This window comes from Narcine bancroftii, chromosome 10 (genome assembly GCF_036971445.1).
Source record: "Narcine bancroftii isolate sNarBan1 chromosome 10, sNarBan1.hap1, whole genome shotgun sequence".
Classification (NCBI taxonomy): domain Eukaryota; kingdom Metazoa; phylum Chordata; class Chondrichthyes; order Torpediniformes; family Narcinidae; genus Narcine; species Narcine bancroftii.
In genome coordinates, this window is record NC_091478.1 from 8,380,222 (window position 1) to 8,404,474 (window position 24,253).

General features: G+C 43.4%; 1 long non-coding RNA gene across 1 annotated transcript; it reads left to right on the plus strand.

Annotated features, from left to right (window-relative positions):
• Positions 1-17,421: 17,421 nt before the first annotated feature.
• LOC138743878 (uncharacterized) lies at positions 17,422-22,372 on the plus strand. The gene is made up of 2 exons (XR_011345088.1): positions 17,422-21,736; positions 21,839-22,372. It is a non-coding gene; the product is annotated as an uncharacterized lncRNA (long non-coding RNA).
• The last annotated feature ends 1,881 nt before the right edge of the window (positions 22,373-24,253 follow it).

Consider the following 24,253-nt stretch of genomic DNA (forward strand, 5'->3'; position numbering starts at 1 on the left):
TTTCTGTCTGAGCCCTCTTCAACTGGATGGCATTAATATCAACCTCTTTTTTCTGCTAGTTTACTCCCTTTCTCCCTCTCTTCCCCATTCTGGTCTTCTTTCCTCAGCACCCCCTCCCCTTGTTTGTTCGTGTGCCCTCCCTTCCTTATCCACCCATTACCTCCTGCCTATGGGAGTGTGCTCCTCAACCCCCCCCCCCCCCACCATTTTGTTCATTCATTGATGAAGGGATCAAGCTCAAAATGTTGGTTCTGTATCTTTATATTTGCTGTATAAAGTACACTGTTTTTACATCAGTCACGGTGACTGAAGAATTTTGTGTTTCACTCGTGTGATATTTATATTCAGTTGGAGTTCTAGTTCACTCATCATCAGAAAGAGAGTTAATGCTTCAGGATCTTTTTCAGAGGTTGGAGAACTGTAAACCCATCTTCCATCCTCAACCCCTTGGATTCCCACTGCACAGGAGAGAAGTGTCCAGGGGTGCATCCAGAGGATGTTCATTTCAAAGAGAAAGAGAGCAACAAAATGCCTTTCCCCCACAATGATTCCCACTAATGAGTCCTGCTTGGCCTTTACTATCCCCTCTGACCTTCCCCTCTCTGAGGCGGAACACTTGGTCCTTAGTAGAGATCTTATCTTCATCCCCCTCAGCCCACACCTCAATGAATTCCACATATGCCACAATTCCAAACTCTTCTTCTGTCACCAGGCCTACTTTCATGACCATGACTCTCCACCCCCACCCAAAACGCCTTCTCCTGCTTTAAGTGTTCTTCCTCCTCTTGAACACCTCGTCCTGACCAACTGCCCGCTCTGGATCTTTTTATTTCCGATTGTCACCGAGACATCAACTGTCTCAACTTCACCACTCCCCTCTCTTACTCTAATCCTACCTCCTCCGAATGCTCTGCTTTCCACACTCTCTGCAATAATCCCACCTTATTATCAAACCTGCAGACAAAGGTGTAACTGTTGTTGTCTGGCACACTGATCTCTACCTTGCTGAGGCCAGACGATAGATCTCAGATTCCTCCTTCTACTTATCCCTTCCACAGGACTCCACCACAGCTCATCAAGCCACTGTCTCCAACACTATCTCCAACATCATCATCTCTGGTCACTTCCCTCCCTCAGCCTCCAACCTCATATTGTCTCCCATCCCCACCCTTTTCTACCTTTTATCCAAAAGGCATAAACCCAACCATCTGGGTAGACCCATTGTTTCCATTTGCTCTTGCTCCACCAAACTAGCTTCATCTTACCTTGACTCTATCTTTTCTCCCCTTGTCCAATCCTTCCCCACTTACATCCACAATACCTCACATGCCCTCCATCTCTTCAATGACTTCAGATTCCCTGAACTGGACCGCCTCATTTTACGATGGATGACCAATCCCTTTATACCTCCATCCCCACTTCAGAAGGTCTTAAAGCACTTTGCTTCTTTCTGGACTAGAGACCTGTCCAGTCCCCTCTACCAGAACTTGTCCTCACTTTAAACAACTACTCCTTTTATTCATCTCACTTCCTCCAAATCAAAGGAGTAGCCATAGGTACCCGCATGGTCCCAGCAATGCCTACCTGCTTGTGGGCTTTGTGGAGCAATCCTTGCTGCAAGTCTATATAGGAAAGACCCCTCAACTCGTCCTCCATTATATTGAGGCTGCCTTATGCACCTGCAATGAGCTTATCAACTTCATTCAATTCACTGCCAATTTCCAGCCCGATCTCAAATTCACCACCTCCATCAACACTCTCCCCTTTCTAGATTTATGTGACTCCATCTCGGAAGACAAGCTTTCCACTGACAATATATTACAAACCCACTACCTCCCACAACTACCTTGATTACACTTCTTCACACCTCGTCCCTTGCATGGATTCTATTCCTTTTCGCAATTTCTCCATCTTCGCTGCTTCTATACCCAAGATGAGGTCTTCCAGTCTACATCATCTGAAATGTCTGCCTTCTTCCACAAACGTGGTGTCCCCTTCATCACCATCAATTCAGCGTTCACCCACATCTCCTCCATTTCCTGCTCATCTGTCCTGGCCCCCTCTGCCCCCAGATGCAACAAACACGGCATGGTTGTCCTTACCAACCCACCAGCCTCTGGATGCAATGCCCCAAACAGGCATTTCGAGTAAAATAACACTTCACTTGTGTATTCGCAGGATTGATTTACTGCATCTGATGCTCCCTCTGCAGCCTTCTCTACATCGAAGAGACAAACATGGACTGGGAGATCGCTTTGCTGAGCACCTTTCGCTCCAGAGACAACGACTTTCCATTGGCCAACCATTTCAGTTCTGCGTCCCACTCCCATACTCACAAGTATGTACTACTTTATGTACTATCCCACCAAGACCACCTGTAAATTGGAGGAACAACACCTAATTTTGCATCTGGGCACTCTCCAGCAGGATGGCATTAACATCGTCCACCGGTTTCTGCTCACCTGCAATCCTTTTCCTTTTCCCCCTCCCTATGTCTTCTTTCCCTCAGGTCTCACCTCTCTATTCACCAAGCCATCACTTCTCCCCTTGTTTGCTGCTGTGCCCTCCCTCCCCTCTGAACTTTTATTTAGACACCTGGCAACATTTTTCTATTCCTTGATGAAGGTCTCTAGCCCAAGACCTCAGTTATGTATTTTTAACTTTGGTGTACAAAGGGCATTGTTTGACATGCTGAGTTTCTCCAACATTGTGTTTTTACTTCAAACATGGTGTCTACAGATTTGCGTGTTTTATAACAGAAATAAATTACCCAACTTCAGAAAATCATGCAACATCCAGCTTTGTTGCAGTTTCAGAGAATGAACAACTTTGCCTGAGAGTACTTTTAGATAATTCTGATCTAGTCTCTGAAGACAGGATGAAGCATCTCGTATTTTTATCTTCTCTAAAGTACAAAATCTCTGAGATGAGAAGCCTGAAGGGAGAAGATAGCTTGGTAATATCCTAACATGGTAAGGACCATCGGATCCTTACATGGTCAATGCTGTACGTGAAGTTATTAGTGCAATCTCCTACTGCTTTCTATTGTCTATCATGGAAGCACGTGGTTGGGGGGGTGGGGGTCCTAAATCATTGGTTAATCTTTGCCATTTTTTTTTGCAAGGAATAAAATCCAGGAGTGGTCATTTGCTGGGTGAGGCGTATTCAACACTGATTCTGCACCTGACCTTACTAGCTAGCAACTTAAAAGACCAACTTATATCTACTACTTGAAGCAGGAAATAGATGGGAACAGAAATTTGAACCATTTCCTGTGTGATGCTGAGTGGATGCTGTGCAACCTGCTGAGTTTCTCCAGCATTGCTCTTGACCCCAGTATCTGCAGATTTTCCTGCTTAATAACGGAAATTGGAACTCGCTTTCAGGAGCCACTGGACAGTTGGCCGTACAAGATGTCCTTGGACAGTTTTCCATCAGGCATTCTGACAGTACATCCTGCTCAGCGCAGTTGGGCAGACATCACCCAAGGTTGAAAATGTTGGCATTCCTGCTCGAGAAAGGACCTTGATATTGGAGATCTTGTCTCGCCAGGTGATCTTTATAAGAGAATGTAGATCATGGGTGTCAAACTCAAATTCACAGAGGGCCAAAATTAAAAACTTGGAGTAAGTCGTGGGCCAAACTAAATATTTATTGAAATTTTTCAACAACATCTGCATGTTTTCTCTTCTTTCAACATATGTAATGTTAAACTTTTTCTTATTAAAATAAATGTTTAATAATAGTTTTGGTTAAACTCTTTCCAGAAGAAGCAATAACAAGTGAGAAATAAAATATTCAAGCCAACAAGTCAAAAAAATAACAACTTGCTTCAATGAAAATCCAATCTTTCAACTAGGAACAGTCCAAAGTGAACCCAAGAAAATATGAATCCAAGCTTAGCTTGCTCCACTGTGATTTACTCTGATGCACCTGGGTCGAAACCAGATACTTGGCATCTCTTCTTAGATGCAAGTTCATCAAACTGTGGGGTCAGAGTTTGCCTCCCACCTGTCTTGAAAGGTCCTGTTTTCTGTCTTTCGTTTGGCCATTTTTCGTAAGGGGTTTATTACATGTGAGTTGGGTGACAGGTCGCAGATGCCAATGAAAGTAAAGAGGAGGTGGGGGCGATTAGCGGGCTGACGGGCCGGTGCCAACGCATTTGCAAAGCATTCTGGGATTTTTAGTATTAGCTGTGCATGCGCTATACTGGCACAGCGGCCAGCGGGCCAGCTCTAATACATATTTGATATGATCTTGCGGACCAAATAGAATTATATCACGGGCCAAATTTGGCCGGCGGGCCTGAGTTTGACATGTGTGCCTTAGACAGAGAGAGAGTGGGCAAGCATACCCATAGTATTATGCCAATGGGTGCATTGAGCTGCCCCCTCCTCAAGACCCTTTGAATTCAACCTAAAGATGGCAACAAGGCTGATTAGCACGTTTAAACTCAGTTTGCCCAGGGTCAGGGCGACCCTAAATGCATGTTGAAGTATTGTAGCCTGTAACTCTGGGGGTTGGATTGGTCAGCGTTCGGTGAACAAACCGACCTTTTACCTGCTCTCTAGTTTTGCACCTCATTGACCAAGTTTTCGATCCTGACCTCGCGTTGGTTCGATCTTTGCAGAAACCGAAGGCTGTTGAGGAGAGAAGAGTCAATGGTTTCAGTTGTCGGGGCTTTAATTTGTTTTTAAAGGAAGCCGAGAGGCGGAAAGTTGAGGTTTGGAGGCGGTGCTGCTCGACTTGTCGGCCCCCTCTCGCACTGCAGCACCGGGAAGGGCCGGGGCCGGCGCCGGCGCGCGCGTCGCTGCTCTCGGGGGCCGGAGGCGCGGTTGTCCATGTGGGGCCGTGCCATTGGTTTGTGGCCGAGCCCGCGCGCCCGCCCGGCCGGCCCGGCCAGACCCCCCTCCCCCTCCCCCTCCCCCTCCCTCCGGCCCGTTCCTCTCGCTCTCTCCCTGCAACTCGCTTCTTCGGCTGGGGCTGGGGTGGGGGCTGGGGGTGGGGGGAGGGAGGGAGGGAAGGGGGTGGGGGGGAGGGAGGGAGGGAAGGGGGTGGGGGGGAGGGAGGGAGGGGAAGGGGGTGGGGGGAGGGGAGGGAGGGAGGGAAGGGGGGTGGGGGGAGGGAGGGAGGGAAGGGGGTGGGGGGAGGGAGCAGGAGGACGACGTGAGGAGGAAGCCCGACCGCCAGGAGCCACCGAGGACCCGACACCGCATCCGCACGGATATTACAGGCTGCCCGAGGATTAAGTTTAATTCTTTTCTTTTTTCGTGCGGCCCATCGGAGCCCCCGGCCAGGGTGAGCGAGGACGCGGAGGGATGGAGATGCCGGCGCCGAGGGACGCGCAGTAGCCGGGCGGCGATTTGCACAGGTACCGGGGCTTGGGTGGCAGCAGCCGACTGGGTCCCCCTCACTGCTTCCATCTTCCCGCATGTCCCCGTAACCCTGTCGCCTCCCTCACACCCCACAGGACCCCCCCCCCCCCACCCCCCCCACTGTGGCCTCCCTCACACCCTTCAGAATCTCTCTCCCCCCTCCCTCCCTCCCCTCACTCCCTCCCTCTCCCCCCTCACTCCCTCCCCCCCTCACTCCCTCCCCCCCTCACTCCCTCCCCCCCTCACTCCCTCCCCCCCTCACTCCCTCCCCCCCTCACTCTCCCTCCCCCCCTCACTCCCTCCCCCCCTCACTCCCTCCCCCCCCTCACTCCCTCCCCCCCTCACTCCCTCCCCCCCTCACTCCCCTCCCCCCCTCACTCCCTCCCCCCCCCTCACTCCCTCCCCCCCTCACTCCCTCCCCCCCTCACTCCCTCCCCCCCTCACTCCCTCCCACCCTCACTCCCTCCCCCCTCACTCCCTCCCCCCCTCACTCCCTCCCCCCTCACTCCCTCCCCCCCTCACTCCCTCCCCCCCTCACTCCCTCCCCCCCTCACTCCCTCCCCCCCTCACTCCCTCCCCCCCTCACTCCCTCCCCCCTCACTCCCCTCCCCCCCCTCACTCCCTCCCCCCCTCACTCCCTCCCCCCCTCACTCCCTCCCCCCCTCACTCCCTCCCCCCCTCACTCCCTCCCCCCCTCACTCCCTCCCCCCCTCACTCCCTCCACCCCCTCACTCCCTCCCCCCCTCACTCCCTCCCCCCCTCACTCCCTCCCCCCTCACCTCCCTCCCCCCCTCACTCCCTCCCCCCCTCACTCCCTCCCCCCCTCACTCCCTCCCCCCCTCACTCCCTCCCCCCCTCACTCCCTCCCCCCCTCACTCCCTCCCCCCCTCACTCCCTCCCCCCCTCACTCCCTCCCCCCCTCACTCCCTCCCTCCAGGATCTCCCCCCTCTTGTCGCCTCCCTCACCCTACAGGATCCTTCCCCCTTGTCGCCTCCCTCACACCCCACAGGACCCCCCCCCCCCACTGTCGCTCCCTCACACCCCACAGGACCCCCCACACCCCACTGTCGCCTCCCTAACACCCCACAGGACCCCCCCCCACTGTCGCCTCTCACACCCCACAAGACCCCCCACTATCGCCTCCCTCACACCCTACAGGACCCCCCCACCCCCCCACTGTGGCCTCCCTCACACCCTTCAGAATCTCTCTCCCCCCCCTCACTCCCTCCCTCACACCCTTCAGAATCTCTCTCCCCCCCCTCACTCCCTCCCTCCAGGATCTCCCCCCCTCTTGTCGCCTCCCTCACCCTACAGGATCCTTCCCCCTTGTCGCCTCCCTCACACCCGACTGGACCCCCCCCCCCTTGTCGCCTCCCTCACACCCGACTGGACCCCCCCCTTGTCGCCTCCCTCACACCCGACAGGACCCCCCCCCCACCGTTCGCCTCCCCCTGCAATCGTGTCCCCGTCCCTCCTGCACTCAGCCGGTGATATTTCCCCCGACCCTTCCTCCTTTTATTTGCCCTCTCCAGCCACCCTACCGACCTACTCCCCCGCACTCTCCTATTGGGAATCGTTACTGGGGTAGCGTAGCCTTCCTGCCCACTCTCCCCCCAAACGGGACTAAGGATGCACACCCACCCCGGAATGGGGATTGCCCGCTGCCCCCTCCCTCAATCGGACGAGTTAGCTACTGTCCCACAATAGGGAGAGTGTGTCTCTTCTTCCTCCTGACCTGCATATTTGCAACTATTATATGTGTGGCTTTACCACACATTGCTTAAGCAACTCCTGCATGCCCCTCAATTATTCTAAAACCTCTCTCTGCACATTCAACCGTACAGCATTGGCACACTTCTCCAAGACTTATTAGAGCGTCGTTCTACTTCCATATGGCATCTAGAATTACGTATATCCAACTCTAACTTGCCACCCACCATACACTTCCTTGCCTGTATCACTCGCTTCTGATCTTTCTCATTCCCACTCTTGTCATTTTCGCCTTCCCTTAAACCTCATTTCCTAGAGTACTTGGACTTTTTTTCCTTCTCACAATCTTTTGTTCTCTACACCGCCCCCTCCCCCTCCCACCTCCGAAGTCCTCCAGCTAGTCTCTCCACCTCACATTCTTTCTCCTTCTCTTTCTGACAACAGTTCTGAGGATCATTGTGATGAGAAACTCATCTATTTGTCTAAAGTGACAAAGTCCTAATTTTACGTTTGTTGCACCTCTTTGGAGGAGATGTAAAATGCTTTTGTCATTTATAAATTTGCTTCTAAGTTGTCTTCTGGTGTTGCTGGTAGGTGCTTTTTTAAAAAAAAAGCTTTTTAAAAAAAAAAGCTTCTTTTATAGTTGCTTTCAAGAAGTGCTTTCAGTTTTAGAAGTCAACCATTCTAACAGTCAAAATTTTTAGATCTGACGTGACCAAAAGAACCCTTATCTCTTGGAGGTCATCCTGATTGCAAGTGACAGCACAGGTGAATTATTGTGTAAAAGTTTGTGCCTATGGTGTATAAAGGTCACTTTGCAGGAAGGAAACACTCTCTTGTCAATCCATGCTGGTTGGGAAATCAACTGGGGTGATATAAACACCTGCTTTTCTTTTAAAAAAAATTCTCTGTGTTTTTCCCTTTTTAAAAGTGCAGTGAATTTTAAATGCCAACTAACCAGGGCATTTTTCATCCTCCTTCACTGTTGACGTGCTGAAGGAGGTGTACTACCAGTTGAATTATGTATTTTGCATGTTTTTTTTTCTTTTGAATTAATTGTATGTGATGATAGATTTACTATAAAACAAGACAAATAAAATGTGGAAGTTTGAAAAAGTGACATTTGACACTTTCAGGATATGGGCCTGAACTTGGCATCCTTTGTGTTTGCCAGTTGTTTGGTGTTGATATCTTGCAGGATGCATAATGTGTAACAGTTGGTGTTATCCAGACAATGGAAAGTTTGTCAGATTTATATCTTTGTTATGATTACATAGTGATGTGAAATACCAAAACATATTTGTACCAGCTTGTTCCAGTTGAAGGAGAAGTAAAATATTATGAATTAGTAATAAAAATGTTGGTTAATTTCACAAACAGATTTACAGTAGATTAAGTTTGTTGCTGTATAATTAGAATGGCAGAAAAGTTTGGCTATTCCGTAGAGATTGATTTAAGAAATTTCAAAGCTGCTTGACTAATTTTGAATTGTTTTGGTGATTTGTGAGATGAAATAAATTTCAAATGCAACATAAATTTAAGGTATTGATTCTTAGAACCTAAACATTTAAGCCATATTGTTTCAAGGAAAATGCACTTTAAAACTGTTGTTCCTGTATGTTGGGAGTTGGTACTGTGTACCAAGACTACTGCACACAAAGCCTGGTTAACAATCCCTAATCATTCCCTGACTATCCAAATATGTGAATATCTGATCTCTTCAAATACCTTCCAATAACTTGCCTACTGCTAATGTCAGGCTATAAACCCTCCAATCCTCCAGCACCTCACCTATGATGGTCTTTTGTGTGTATCTGCTAGGGTCTCTGCAATTTCTGCATGCCTCCCTCAATTACCGAGGGAATACCTTGTCAGGCCTTGGGAATTTATTTACCTTTATTCATTTTAAGTTCAAGTTTATTATTATCTGATTGTATAAGTACTGTCCGACTAAACAGTATTCTCCAGTCCTCAACGCAAATACATGCAAACATACATAGAGTCTCAGAGGGTTTGTATGAACAGTTCGTTCATTGTTCGGAACTCACTGCTTGTGGGAAGAAGCTATTTCTCAGTCTGGTGATTATGGCTCTGTTACTTCTGTATTTTTCTTTCCCAATGGGACTTGTTGGAAGATGCTGCATGTGGGGTGATTGGGTTCTCAATGATTTTGCAAGCCATCTTCAGACATCAATCCTGGTAGATCATGCCGATTGGGGGGGGGGGGGGTGGTGGCGGGCAGGGGGGAGGAGAAGACTACTGGACAAGTAAAGAAGACTACTGGAACTGGAGAGATCCTCTCTCCTGCTCTTAAAGTCTCTCCAATGCTCTAGAGCAGGGTTGGCTCACTTTTTAATTTAGACATACAAAACGGTAACAAGCTATTCCGGCCCATGACTTTGTGCTGTCCAATTGACCTTCACTCCTAGTATGTTCTCGTGGGCTGCAATGGCCTGTTACTGTATTGTTCATATTGAGACTCAGGTTGTTATTCTCATACATTTTAGTGAAATTTTCCACCTCTTCTCTGTCATGCAACTCATCATTATTGCTGATGAGGCCAACTACTGTTGTGTCATCTATAACCTTGATGGCTCTTTTGGAGCTGGATCTAGTTAACGTGAACAGAAGTGGGCTGAGCACACAGCTTTGAGATACACCAGTGTTCGGTGTGACTGTGCTTGACGTTCTTCGACTAACTCAGACAGACTGCAATCTTTCTGTTAGGAATTCCAGAATCCAGTTATTGAGAGGGATGTTGAATCCCAGCGAGGACAGATTCTCCACCAGCCTCTGGGGAATGTTTGTATTAAGCCTTGAGCTGAAGTTTATGAACAGCAACCTGGCATATGAGGTTGATCAGGATGGAGTGGAGGGGCAAAGCAATAGAATCATTGGTGGCAAGTTGAAATGGATCCAGTGTTTCTGGGACATGTGCATGGATGCATTCCATCACCAGACACTTGAAGCCTTTCATAATTGTGGAGGTTCGTGCCACCTGGTATTAGTCATTGAAGCCTGTTTGGTACCGGGATGATGGTGGCTGTCTTGAAACCCAAAAGGCCAATGGACTACTGCAGTGACATGTTGAAGATATCCCTAAGGACCTCTGACAGTTGATCTGTGCAGTCCTTCAGCACCTGACCAGTTATGTTGTCTGGTCCTTGGCTAAGGTTCTCCTTAACTTGGCCATGGCTATGAATGGGGCCCATTCATCGGGGTGTGTGTGCAACAAGCAACAAATTTCTCTATGAAACCAGCAAGACTTTCCTGAGCGGTAACCATTTACTTTAAACACCAGAGCTGGTGAAGATTCATAAATGTTAAATTCTGTGCACAGTATAAAAATTGCCTGATGTAAGTGAGAAGTGAAACAAAGAACTTTCCTGAACATATACACATTACATACATGTGCGCTTAGAATAAGAAGGGGGTTAAGTTTATAGGAATAAGTTAAAGTTTGATCTTATTATGTTTAAAGAAAATTAAAAGCAACTTTTGTTTAAGTAACCATTGTCTTGGTGAATTTCTATTGCTGTTGGGTTTTGAAGTCCTCTGGACTTGTAGCACTTGAAACTAATCCTGGAATATTGAGCTGCTACCCTGCCCCTCCTAACCAAACTTCACTAATGGCTACAATGTCATAATTCCATGTGTCAATTCCTGCTCTAATCTTGTTTGCCTTAACTACAATACTCCTTGCTTTGAAATAGATGTACAGTCTATTATCATATACCTGATAACAGTAGTTGTACGAAGCACAACCCTTTGATTTTTGTCTCTATAGTTTTAACATCATTGTTTCTCTCCTCCACTCCACTGTTTGCTCTGGCACACTGGTTCCCGTGCCCCTGCAAATCTAGTTTAAACCCCTTGAAGCAGCACTAGCAAACCTTTCCACAAGAATATTATTCCTCCTCCAGTCCGGATGCAAACTTTCTAGCTAGTACAGGTCCCACCTTTCCTGGAAGAGAGGTCCATTGATCCAGAAATATGAAAACTTCCCAACTTTGTGGGCATCTTCTACATAGAGGATAATGGGTAAAAGGAATGAGTTGCCAGAGGAAAAGATAGAAGTGGGCAAAAAATGTTTAGGCAGGTACGCGGATGGGAAAGGTTGAGAGGGATATCGGCTGATTGCAGGCATGGATAAATTGAACCAAAGAGCAGGTTTTTGGGAGAGCAGGGAGGTTTGGATGTCCATATTCTTAAATCCTTTGTACACAAATATAAAAAGCAATCAAGTCTTGTAGACTATTAGTGTCTATCTTGAGAGGCTGATTGCAAAGAGGAAGATGTTATGATCCATTAATCCAATGTCTTTTTTAAACATTTTAAGTACTTGGTGTGGGTACTGCATGCCTGGAAATTTTATGTACATGAGAGAGAATCTTGAATATTGATCTGTGCATAAAACTACTGAGATGTGAGGGAATGATGCTGACTGGCGCATTCCAGGCTGCAGGAATATGTGCTGAGGGATGCACTAAGGTGAACGTGAGGCAGCTGTGGGGAAGGACCACAGTCTAGAGTCCTTCCTTTACTGGGCATTGAGGGGCTGAGTCCAGGGGAAGCAAGTCAAGCAAGAGGGGCAAAGATAGAAGTGTGACAAGGTGCCACTGTGGTGGGAATGGTAAAATTAGAAAATGTATATAACAATGTGCATTAATGGAAATGTATGGATATGACACTAAGGATGTGAAAAGACTTTGAATGGGTTTTTTGGGTCAATAATTTATTGTGAATAAATTTATTTTTAGGGGATAAAACTACTTTATGTAGTGAGGCAGCTCAGAAAAAAAAAAGTTGTGCTTACTATAAATGAACACAGGAAGCAATTACTTCCACACCTGTGTATGTGGAAACCTTCAAAAGCTGGAGGTATTGAAGTTTTCAAAATTGTAGTTAATATCTACTGAAGAGCGATGAAGAGTGGGCAAATTGCCATGTTCTGACAGAATTATGAAACAGCTTTAGAGTTTTGAGTTGGGATGCTGAATGATATGCTTTTGTTCGTATATTTCTGTTGATAGGGTCTTTCTCGTGCATGGTCTTCATCAGAGTGACAGAAATCTAGTGCTTATTCCAATCTTGCACAAGATTATTTTGTGCACGAGAATGAATTAAGCCTTTTATGTCCACTGCTGCTACCTTTGATCATCTAATCTGTTGAAACTAGAGTAAAACTAAGTAGCTTGTCATTACACTAGCCTCAATCTAAAGAACCCATGCTGTAAATATTTTGTGTAGTCTGAGATTGTACTCTCCAGTCATTTGACTTTTATTTGTTTAATTCAATTAAGTTTTGGTTATTTTTCCTGAACCCTGCCATCACAGAAACTAGTCTTCAGGCAGTTCAGTTTACATGTGATATCTGAGAGCACTGGATACAGCAGAGACCATGGGACCAGATATCATCCCAGTTTTCTCATTCTAGGACTTGCTGCACCTTTAACCAAGCTATTTCATCACTGTTACAACATAGATATCTACAACAATGTGGAAAGTTGCCCAGATGTGCCTTTTTCATTAAAAAAAAACAGGACAAATTTTAACCTAATAAATCTCAAACATTTGTGAAGTGCTGGAAGCTGCAGTTGACAATGCTCTCAAGGGCATTTGCTCATTAATTGTCTCTTCACCAATGATGGAACACAAAAGCTGCAGATGCTGGAAGCTTGAGCAGTCAAGGAACTCTGCAGGCCAGACAGCATCTATGAGTAGAAATGGTCAGTCAATGCTTTGGGACTGGACCCTATTTTCTGGTGTCCAGTTTGGCTTACACAAAAACAACTTGGCTCCATGTCTCATTGTCGTTTGCATGCAGGTTTGGACTTGAAATTTGAAGGTGAGAGGGACTACTTGTAGCTCTAGTTCACATTTGAGTAAAACTGAAATCAGTGGGCATCATTGAATTAAAACATTGCATTGCTTTGAGTCATACTCAAAAGAAAATGGTTGTGGCTCTTGGTGGTTAATCATCCCATCCCTAGGATATCTCTGCAAGAATTCATCAGCACATTGTCCTTGGCCTAGCCATCTTCAGCTGCTTCATGAAGGACTTGCGATTGTAAGTCAGGGAGTTCAGTGATGATCGTCCAATATTCCATTCGCAACTCCTTCGGAGGTGAAGCAGTATGCAGCAACATATCTGGACAACTTCCAGGTAAGGGGTGATAAATAGCAAGTAGCATTTGCATCACAAAAATGCCAGGCTTTTGCAAAAACAGAAGCACCTAAAATAGCATCACCATTGCTGGATCCTCTGTATTATGAACATCCTGGTCTTGCTGCTGAGTAGAAACTCAATTAGACTAGCCAAATAAATAAAAGTTGAAAGGCTGGGTATCCTGCAGTGAGTGACATAATCCTTTTCATCCCAAGGTCCTTTCTATAGCTACAAGGCACAATTCAGGAATGTGATGAAATACTCTCCACTTGCTCGATGAGTGCATCTCCAACAAGTCTCAAGAGAAAATTGACACCAACCAAGACACAGCAGCTGTCCTGATTGGCATGCCCATTTACCTCCTGAGTATTCAACCCCATCACCACTGTTACACATTGCTGCAGTGTAAACCATCTCTGAAATGCATTGCAGTTATTCACCCAGGTTATTTCCAAGCAGAAGACCAATTAAAAAGGACCCCTTAAGTTGCATGCCATCTTTTCTTTGAAATGTGTTGCTGTTTCTTCATTGCTTCTGGGTCTAGATCTTAGATCACCATATAACAACACTTTAAGAATGCCTACAACTGAAGCAGTTGTTAAAAAAAAAATGGCTCACTGTCTCAAGAAGGTATCTTCTGAAGGGCAATAAGGAATGGACAATGTATGCTTGCATTGCCAGTGTTGCCTAGAACCTGAAAATGAATTTAAAAGAAAGAATTTGTGAAAATAATTAATGTAATTCCCCTGAGGTAGATGTTCAATTTCAAGATGTCCAGGTTTAGCAGCAAGTGTGTTTACACCCAAATGGATCAGACTATGTGTATGTCTGCTTAAGGTTTTCTTTAGCACGCAAATACTTCAGTTGGGCTTTCTGATGATTTTTGAACCATGTATGAAGCAGACAGTCTGCTCAAATCTTGAAGTGTGAGAAGTTTCTTCCGACTCTGCAGTGCTAGTGAATGATGTAGTGACTAAACTAAGAAGTGAAACTGGGTTCGGGGTAAAAAGCTCAGGGAATCAAGGGAAGTTTTCAGTGGTGATGCTTTTTGTTTGCTCCAAATAAAATACATATGTAATACTTCCTGTATGGCCTCCTGAAAGCGAGCTCTATGTCTAGTTATTGAAATGTCTTCAACAAAAGTCTTTGTGGCAAGAACTCTGCGCAATCGACTGAATGCAAGAAGATGACTATGGAAGAAAGGATATGCCTCGTGTACCTGCACTTAAAATTTAAGTGAGTTTTTAAGCGAGATGAAACTGTGATTGGAAAATGTACATTGAACTTTAGTCATTTTTTCCATAACTTTTGATGTCATTTGTTATCCCAACACTGAGTTTCTTCTTTCTAGTAGAAGTACCAGTATTTTAGTGCACATTGCCATGAATTACCATGAATGCTATCTATATTTACCGCAATAAATTAGTGGTAGTTTTTCATCTGTCAAATCCAATTAATCCTCCCAATTTCTCTTGGAGACGAGCTAAGGCTTCAGCAAGAGAATGAAACTTGTGAAATCTAAATGTTGGCAATAGTTGAGGCTTTTGCTTTCCTGAGTTAGTATTTCATCATTCTATCACTTCAGTTCTACCACAAAGTTGCCTTTCACTTGAGTTTTTATTCTGTATAACCCACCATCTAATTTGTATTAATTGCTTCTGGTGTCTTTGAATCAATGCTCAATTCCCCTCCTCACATTACTATCTCTAATGCTATTTGTATCTTGTTCATTTTTACAAGACATTAACACTCATGAAATGGATGCACCTTCGTCAAAGGTTCTACATAAATCAGTTAAGTTTGTTTCATCATTTAGCATAGCAATAAGGCAGAGAAAACAATTACTCTAGTTAAATTGGATATTTTAAGAATTTATCCAGAAGAAAAGACAAGAAGGTTGATGTATAAATGCACTAGTATAGTGAATATTATTGTGTAATGTACACACTTTAAAGTACTTCCCGGTCATTTTTTTTTAACCTCACCATGTAAAGTAATTATGTACAAAACAACAAAAGGAAAATACTGCAGATGCCCAGTGCTTGAAATACTTGGGTCATGTGGGATTTGTGAGAAGGGAAATGGTATTTTTGGTTTGTAATCTTTTGCTATTTTATTCGAAAAGTTATCTCTGGAACCTAACCTTAACCATGTTGAACCTTAGAACATCAGGGAGTTGTGCCCTGCCATCTTTGGTTTCTCCTGTGTGCTTTGCTAAGGCATTCTGGATGATAGAGCCAATTTTTCTTAGTATATAGTCATATTCCAAATGTTATCCTTCAGGAGAGCATTCTTCAGTTATTCTTGTGTGGAGAAACAATAGTCACCCTTTCTAGCCTCCCGTGAATCCTTGAAGACCACATTTTATCACTGTATTGTTGACAACAGAGAAGCTAATTTCTGCACAGTAAGATCCCATAAATAGCAGTGAAATACACAAGCAAATACTGCTGAAAAATAATTATTGACCAGCATGATGGCGGGAAGCGTGTTTGTTCGACAAATATTTCCATGGAACTTGATGCAGAGATGAGTTGATTTAATATCTGACTGAGGCTAGTACTGGACTGTCAGTACTGTGCTGGCCTTTCTTACTGCTGCATTGTGTTTCCAGTTCTATTGTGGGTTTTGAACTTACAACCTTTTGATCTGGAGGTTTTTGTGTTGAGCATGTGTCACCAAGGAGGACATGTGGAACTGCAGTCTCGCTATCTTATGGTCATTGGGTGTAGTCATCCTCACAGCATACATAAAATGTTTGATATTTCTATTATAAAATATAGCCTTTCGTACTTTGATATTAAAAATAATTGTATATATGCTCTCCGTATAACATCTGCTTTACCTCTGTGGCATGATGTGACCAGTTGAGTAAAAGCTGTTTCTTTTGTTTCCCATCACACAAATTGAATGCATTTGCTTGATTTACTTCAGGTGGTTGGAAAATGACAGCAAATGTTTAAAAAAAAAAAAATTTTTTTGAAGGATTTATGATTGAATTTTGTGTACATTCTGTGGTTCAGAAAGATTGCTGGTAACGAATACATTATGCAAGGAATTTTCATGTTTCATTGGTTTGTTCTATTTGAATAGATTACAAGAATTGTAGAAAAATAATGATGACTGAAGCTAGAAAGTGTAGTGTAATCCTATGTAGATATGTAGATTAATGGGACTGCAGCCATCCTGCTTTTCTGCTGGTTTTAGTTTTTAAAATTTTCTTTGGGTAAACAAAGGCTACATTGTTTAAGTGTTGATTACAGATGCATGCAGTTTGTCTAATATTGCCTGAGGTGTTTAAATATTTCTTTGTCTAAAATTTGTCATTTCATTCCATCATATCAAATTTATATCTGTTGAGTATATGCATCATTATTACCATTACTGCATGTTAATTTTGTAATAATCTCAGACGTCGCAACTTAAATTCTGTCTTAAAATGTGCAATGAAGTAGAATAGAAAAGGGCACTTGCTGTCAAATCCATTTTTGAACTACAATCCTTGCTATTACTGATAGCAGCTCATTTATTCCAAGCGTGGTTTTGTCCCAGTTTTATTTTAAACACCTTTCACTGTATTTCCATCACAAACTTTCTACTGATTGCGCACCATTAATTTTTCTATTTGTTGCTGTCCTTCTGTTTTCCCACCAGCCTCTGCTGCAGCCACTTCCCACTTTTCCCCATTCTCTTTGTTGCTGGGTTAAGTCCATGTTTTTAGTTTGTATATTGTTTAATCGTCTTTGGTCTGAATTAATGCTCTTGTGGTGAATCTTGATGCTGTGACTCACTGGTGAAAGACAACATTTGGGACCAAAACAGCTCCTCGCATATTATTCTTTATCTTTGATGAACAGACCTTCAAGTTCATGATGTTGTGTAATTTGAATACTATTTGAAACTAATTTAATGAGAGAGCTCAGAAACATATCTAATGACTGTCATTACATTGAAATTTAGCAATAGAACTTAAAGCAAAAGTTATCTAAGTTAAAAGCATGTTTGTGAAAGAATGCTCTGTATAATGCAGCAAAGGTATCAGTTTAATTATAAAATGTTCATTATTATTGGTATAATATTGTATAGAAATTATTGTTGGTGTTATCAGTGAATAAACACTTATTTTTGAATTTCCTCTGACTAATATTTTTAGAAGAGTCATTAACAGTTAATGCAGTTAATATACATTAACCGAAATGGTTAATGGGATTTCTTGATCAGAATCAAAATTTATTGTCATGAACATGTGTCACGGGATTCGTTGTTTTGCGGTAGCATTTCAGGTGTAAAAATTGCTAACAATTACATTTTCAAAAATAAATAAATTAGTTTTAAAAAAAAGTGAGGTACTGTCTGAGGTGCAGAGGGGAAGAAGCTGTTTTGTACTATTGGGTTTTAGTCTTCAGCTTCCTGTACCTTCTCCTTATGGTAGCAGTGAGAAGAAGGCATGGCCTTGGTGGTGAAGGTCCTTGATGATAGAGGCTACTTTTTTTGGGACACTGCCTCTTGTAGCTATCCTTGATGGAGTGAAGACAACAAATTTTTTCAAAAGCTTTGCTTCCTGGAATAAAAATGGGGATTATGATAGACAACTTCAAACTGAACACAAAGATAATTTCAGATTTTCTGTGTCATGTAGGAAGTTGGAGAAACATTAAATTAACTTTTATTGAATTTGGTATGTTTAATTGCATATGATGCTGCCACATTGTGTTAGTTCAACTGACCAAAAAATGTTTTACACCACTAATTTTCATTTGTACTCAACGTTTGATACCCCGACTGCCAGTGTCCAACAATAGTCTGCAGCATTGATGGATTCCAGTTGCCCTGATACCACTTTTTCATGGTTGCAATTTCCTGGTAAAACCTTTCACCATGACAGTCATTGACTGCATCAGGATCAACAGGGAAGAAGTCCAAGTGCAAATGCAAAATATGAATTGTCCATGACATGTTGCACTTTATGGTTTTTTTAATGCTTGAAAATGGCTTGTATCTTAAGAAAAGTACATAATAGGAAATTTTTAAAGTGATTTTTGTGATGATCAGCCCAAAATCCATAAAATACACCCAAAAGTGTTCAGGAAACAAAATCTTCATTGTCCAATGTGAACCATGTTGGGTGGGTGTCATACAAATACATTAAAAGTTCACTTGCTCTTACTGACGAAGAGTATTGATTTCTTCCTGTGATTGGCAAGAGATGGAATTTAGCAACAAGCCCCATTCAAAATATTTTTTTTGAAGCTCATTAATTAAAGATGAATATTTGACCTGTCAAATTTCTTGATGGTTTTGATTGTGTCTGATGTATCTGAGGGGCAATAACCTCTGCACTGGTCACTTGTTCCTCGTTACAAATTACAAACCACAAAACCTAAAGGTTTTGTGTAAAGTTCAGCTTTTTCCTGAGAACTCACTTTATTGCCACCATTGTTCAAGTGTTTAGCCACTTTCATTTGGTAATGAAATAAATGAGTTTACAGGTTTTGGTAATGGTTATAGTGGAACAAAACGTCAAGTGTCCCATGGACTTGGTGTGTGGGAAAGCATCCATGGATAGAAATGGTTAGTCAGCATTTCTCTCCATGGATGCCACCTCATCTGCTAAGTCCCTTTGACTTATTTGTTCACTGTAAATTCCAGTGTCCACAGTTTTTGGTTTGTTTTAAGTGAATCTGGTTCTTGATAGAGAGTATTTTATGGAATTTTTAAAATTTATGTGGATGAAGTTAATCAGATGACCCATGAGTTTGGTTTTCAGTTTGATCATCCTTTATCTGAATAGTAAATACCCTTTTTGAATGATTTAAATAAATGTAAAATGATTTTTAATGTGAACCAAGTGGATGCAAGCATCAAGGCCAATTTGTATCTCAGTGCTAATAGCAAACTGAGTGTGCTACTTTCTCTTCCTCCGCAGTCTGGACCTATTATTCTGTTGTGAGACGTGGCTTCATCTATGATAGAAATACTGCCCTGGAACATGTGGCTAATGTGCAGAACTTTAACTGTAATTATATGATTTTTGAGTGTAATCTTTACGCATCTTGGAGAAGGTTAAATAAGGGCAGTTATAATGGAGGAGGGGAGGCAAATGATGTTGGTTTTTGCTGATGGTTCAGCATCTATGTGTGGCTCATCTTCGTTACCATCCAGTGAATCCTTTTTAAGCAGAACTTTGCTGTCCGTGTAGAACTGGTGTTGGCTTGTTTACATGTAAAGGTTGCTTCTAGCATTTTTATCAACAGTGATAACTTAGTTAGGTGAAGGAGAAGTAATCATTCTTGAATGTTATGACAAGACTCGTCTATCCAGAAGTTGATGCCATCATCTTGAATAATCCCTCAAGGAAATTGACAAATGCAGTTTATTGGAATGTGACAACACCAGAAAGAATTTTATTTTCCTGTGAGTCATAGCGGCCTTAAACTCATTAGTGCTTTTTGCACAGCCATTTTGTTCTGGGATATTTGTGACTTTCTCATGCTACACGTAGAAAGGTAGGAGGGTTTAGTACTTTTTAAAAAAAAACATTTTTTTAGGAAGTAATGTATGGGTTGGCACAACATTGAGGGCTGAAGGGCCTGTATTCTATGCTGCAGTGTAAAAAGTACCGACACAGAATTGGGGGGGGGGGGGGTCATTTCAGGCCTGGTTCTGTTGCACCAATCAAGGTAGTTACAGCCCAGAACGTCGTCTGTGTAAAAGGCCAAATCAGCATTCCGGTACCAAATTGGTGAAGCAAAACAACTAGTGGCGTAGCTTGCGGGGGTGGGGGGGGGTTGGTGTTCAGGGGAAACTACTGCCCCCCCCCGAGCACATTTGTTCAAAGTGATGTCTTTTTGAACTGTGTACTCACTAGTGGCAGATTAACCACTTGCTTAGGCTAAGTAGGCTCATGCCTAGGGGCCTAGGGATCTGCAAGGGAGGGGTGGGGATGCGATAGCAAATTGGTTGTAGCAATTGTCATTTGGTAACAAATGGTTTTTTTGACCAGTCATTGATGGACCCCTGGCTCAAAACAGCGACTATTTTTTTTCTCCCACTGAGTTCCTCTTGCAGATTGTGTTCAGCTTCAACCATGGCCTCTGCCATCTCCAAGTGTGCCTCCAGTCGATTGGGTGTTAACAGTGTAAGCTCCCTGCTGATGAAGCACATTTAGCCCTTCAGCTATTAGCTGATGAGGATTGGGGATTGCATGCCACGCATGTGTGGATCAGTATTTGCATGCTGCACATGGTGAATCGATGAGAACCCAAGGTGCAAAACGATAGTTGATTTATGTTCTAAGTAAATCAGAGAGCTGTGAGTAAAATGTTTTATTTAAAAACTGAATTAATTAAAAGCAAATTGCCTCACAATTCAGGTCGGCCAAGAGGAGGGTTCAGAGTCTGGTGTCAGCAGCTCTGGTGTGCTGTAGGCTGAAGGGAGGGTTCAGAGTTGGGGTGTCAGGAGCTCCGTTGTGCGGTAGGCCAAGGAGAGGGTTTGTAGTCGGGGCATCGGGAGCTCTGGTGTGTGGTAGGCTGAGGGGAGGGTTCAGAGTCTGGCATCAGGAGCTCCGGTATGCAGTAGGCCAAGGGGAGGGTAGGAGTCGGGCATTGTACAATCTCTTCAGTGCTTAAACCCACCCAAATTTTGCATTTAAAATGTAAATTAGTTTAGTTACACGTTTTGATTTTAAATACAAATAACAAATATGTAATTCCTTTAAAATTGTATCTTTAAGTTCCTTGTGTTTTGATGTTAAATACAAAATAAAAATGTATAATGAATTTTAAATTATTTGGCATGTGTTGTGGATGCGTGCACATTAATTTCCTTTGTGAGCACACGTGCACAGCTTTGAGGGAACGGTGGTCTTAGTGCCTTTTTATATGCTCACTCCCCTTAACATTCAATCCTGAATATGACATTGTGATAACTCGTAATGTGTGCAACCTTGGAGTGGGAAATTTGAAAACAACAGGCAGGATTTGGCATTTAACGATCACAATGTTTGCTAATTTGAGTGATGAAGAGATCTGTGAGCTTTTTACCCTCGCCACTGAGGATGAAATTAGATACCATATTACAGGAATGATAATGGATGGGCTGATTTTAATTTTTCTTTGGAAGGGGGAAGAGACTTGCACAAATACCTAGTGATCTCGGCTTTGCTAGGGACAAGGCACAGGTGATAAGTAAGCTGAAAAGCCTGCATTTCTATTTTTAAAAAACCCACCAGATGAATGACCACAATGGCAGGAGTGGTAGAGGGCACTTAGCCTGGCCATATTTTGATCTGTGCTGTTCCATCTGGGGCACAAATCACTCTATAAATCCAGTTGGTCTTCTGAGCAACATGGAGGATCCATATTTCCCTTGAGACTGTTCCAGCTGTGTCTCCCTTCTCCCTCAGCAATCATGATACAGGAATCCCTATCAGCATAGGAATACAGGCCAGCAATAAAAAATCTACGCCTCATGAGCAACCAGGTAAAAACTTTTATTTTCATGATTATCATTTTTTTGTCATATGTTTTTGTGTGTTTGCCCATAAAGAGCAGTCTATGTCACTTGTGTTCTATTGTTCTCTAGGATGTCACCCGCAGCAGAAAAACCATAGACCAACCAAAGGAGATGAAGGTCATACTACCGGCAATGGACTATAAGGACGTGGAGAGGGACGTGCAAAGGGCCCATGAGGACCAGCAGAGGAGAGAGGCACAGAACGTGGGAATAACAGCACGGGAGGCCAACAGACATGAACGGGCAGAGACATGAATGGGTTCGGCAAAATGTTCAAGGATTTTCAGCGTGAGATGCAGAACCAGGCCTCACTTATGAGGGAAATGATTGGACTAGTGTAATCTTTTGCACGACAGCACCCTGCTACTGCTGTACTGCAACAAACTCCCACATGACACTACTGTGCCCCTGCACTTCAGAGCCAGTATTATTCTCTGCCACCACAGCAGAATGACAGCATGCAGCACACAGATGAGAGGCATATGAGTCATTTCGACCACCCTTTTCCTCCAGCTGCTGGAGTAATGTTACAGTTATTACTTTGCACATGGTTATTGGTGTTTTGTTTATTTGCACATTTATAAATAGTTGAATTAAACTAGCTTATTGTTGTTTACAGGTTTCCTGTTCACTACAATTCTCTGACAAGTGCACTCTACATTTACTAAAAGTTGTTTTTTGCTTGATTAAAATTGCTTACAGAAGGAACATAATTGCCTGACAGATAGCCTGGTGACTGTGTGCTTGCATACCCTGATAAGCAACTCAATCATGCTCAGGGAGGTCCGGTTGCTCAGTGTTTCAGTCTGGAAAGTAGGGTTCCACAACAGACAACATCAGATACAAAAGTGGTACAAATATCAAGTCTCTTACCCAGGCACCTCCAGCGACCTTTGAGACATCCAAAAGTATCTTCTACTACCATCTTTGCTGAGCTCAAACAGTAGTTAAAGCTTCACTGACGTTGATTGAGTGTGTGGTGGTGAGTGAACCCCTTCATCAGCCACTTTCTGAGGGGGTAAGCTGGGTCTCTGATTAGATTCATGGGGATTTCCACTTTGTTAACAGTTTTGGATATCTGTTGGCAGAGCAATGTGAATTCATAAGTACTTTATGCAACTGCTAACATCACAAGCAATTAGTTCACTAATGTTTTCCAGTGACTGTTTCACAATAATAAGATTGAACCTGATCCTTGGACTTGTTATAATTGTCATTTGAAGTAGACTCAGTCACCCATTCCTTCGGTTTAAACATGCATGTAAACTCCGATTATCCGAATTGGTCGGGACTGGGCCCATTTTTGGAAAACCATTCATTTTTTAAAAACAGCTCAGAAGCAACAAAAAAAAAATCACATAACAGTGTTTAAACAACAAGGTAAGGCTTTTTAAGCATTAAAATAATGTTTAATTCTCACCAAAAAAAAATTGCTGGCCACCACTGATCACCAACACCTCACCGAGGCCCCACTTGTGCTAGGAGCCTGAGGTCCGCTGCTGCTGGTGCCCGAGGTCCCTGGTCAGTTTGGCTCCGAAAATATTCTGGATAAATGAGGATTTTCGAGAATCTAATTTCGGATCATTGGAATTGTACTGCATAGATATTTCACTGTCATTGTATGGTTACATGTGACAAGAAAACATGAATGATTGATTAATCCACACATACATTACAAATAGGTACCTACCTTGATCTTTGGTCTTTCTGCATCGTGTGTACAACCAGGCCAATCCACCTACACATATGTGAAGCTGGAACAACAAAAGGTCTGTTTAGATCGACACATTCATTGATAAAGACAAATAATTGTAACTCATGGAGGGATCCTTACCAGTAGTAGCTTGAAAAACACCTTTCCATTTGTAGTAGGCTGGTGCTTCCTCATGGGAATATGTGTGCCATCAATGGCACCAGCATACACCATTCTGCAAATCTGTCCATTGTCTTCTGAAGATGTGCAGCACTCGGCAGGTCAACAAGACGTTTAAAAAGGACCCTCTACAATGCTGCAGTAACTTGGCACACACACACGGCAACTTATTGATTGATATTCACATGGGGTAGCATACCACCACAAAACAATGGCGAGTCTAAACCAAGATTCAAAAGACTTGTCATTTTGTTTTCTTGCACCTCAGGTGTGGCTCAACAAGTTCCAATACAAAGTCAAAAGTGTTCCAAGGCATATGAAAATGACTTCGCCACTCATCTTCATCATAATTGTTGAGGACATTAGATCAGAACATGGGCACCTGTCGTCTCTCTCTCTCCTCCACATCATTCTATCCAAGACTAGTGCAAATTGACTCACAAGAATTAAATGTCTCCATCTCCAGCGTCTAAGGTCCACACACCTTTCTGCCTCAAATATCTCTCTGCTTCTCTTCAATTTCTCCTCCAATGTATTTTTGATCACATGAACATGTGCTCACATGATTGCATCCATCTGCACATCATGAAGTTGTGTATGATGTGCTGTGT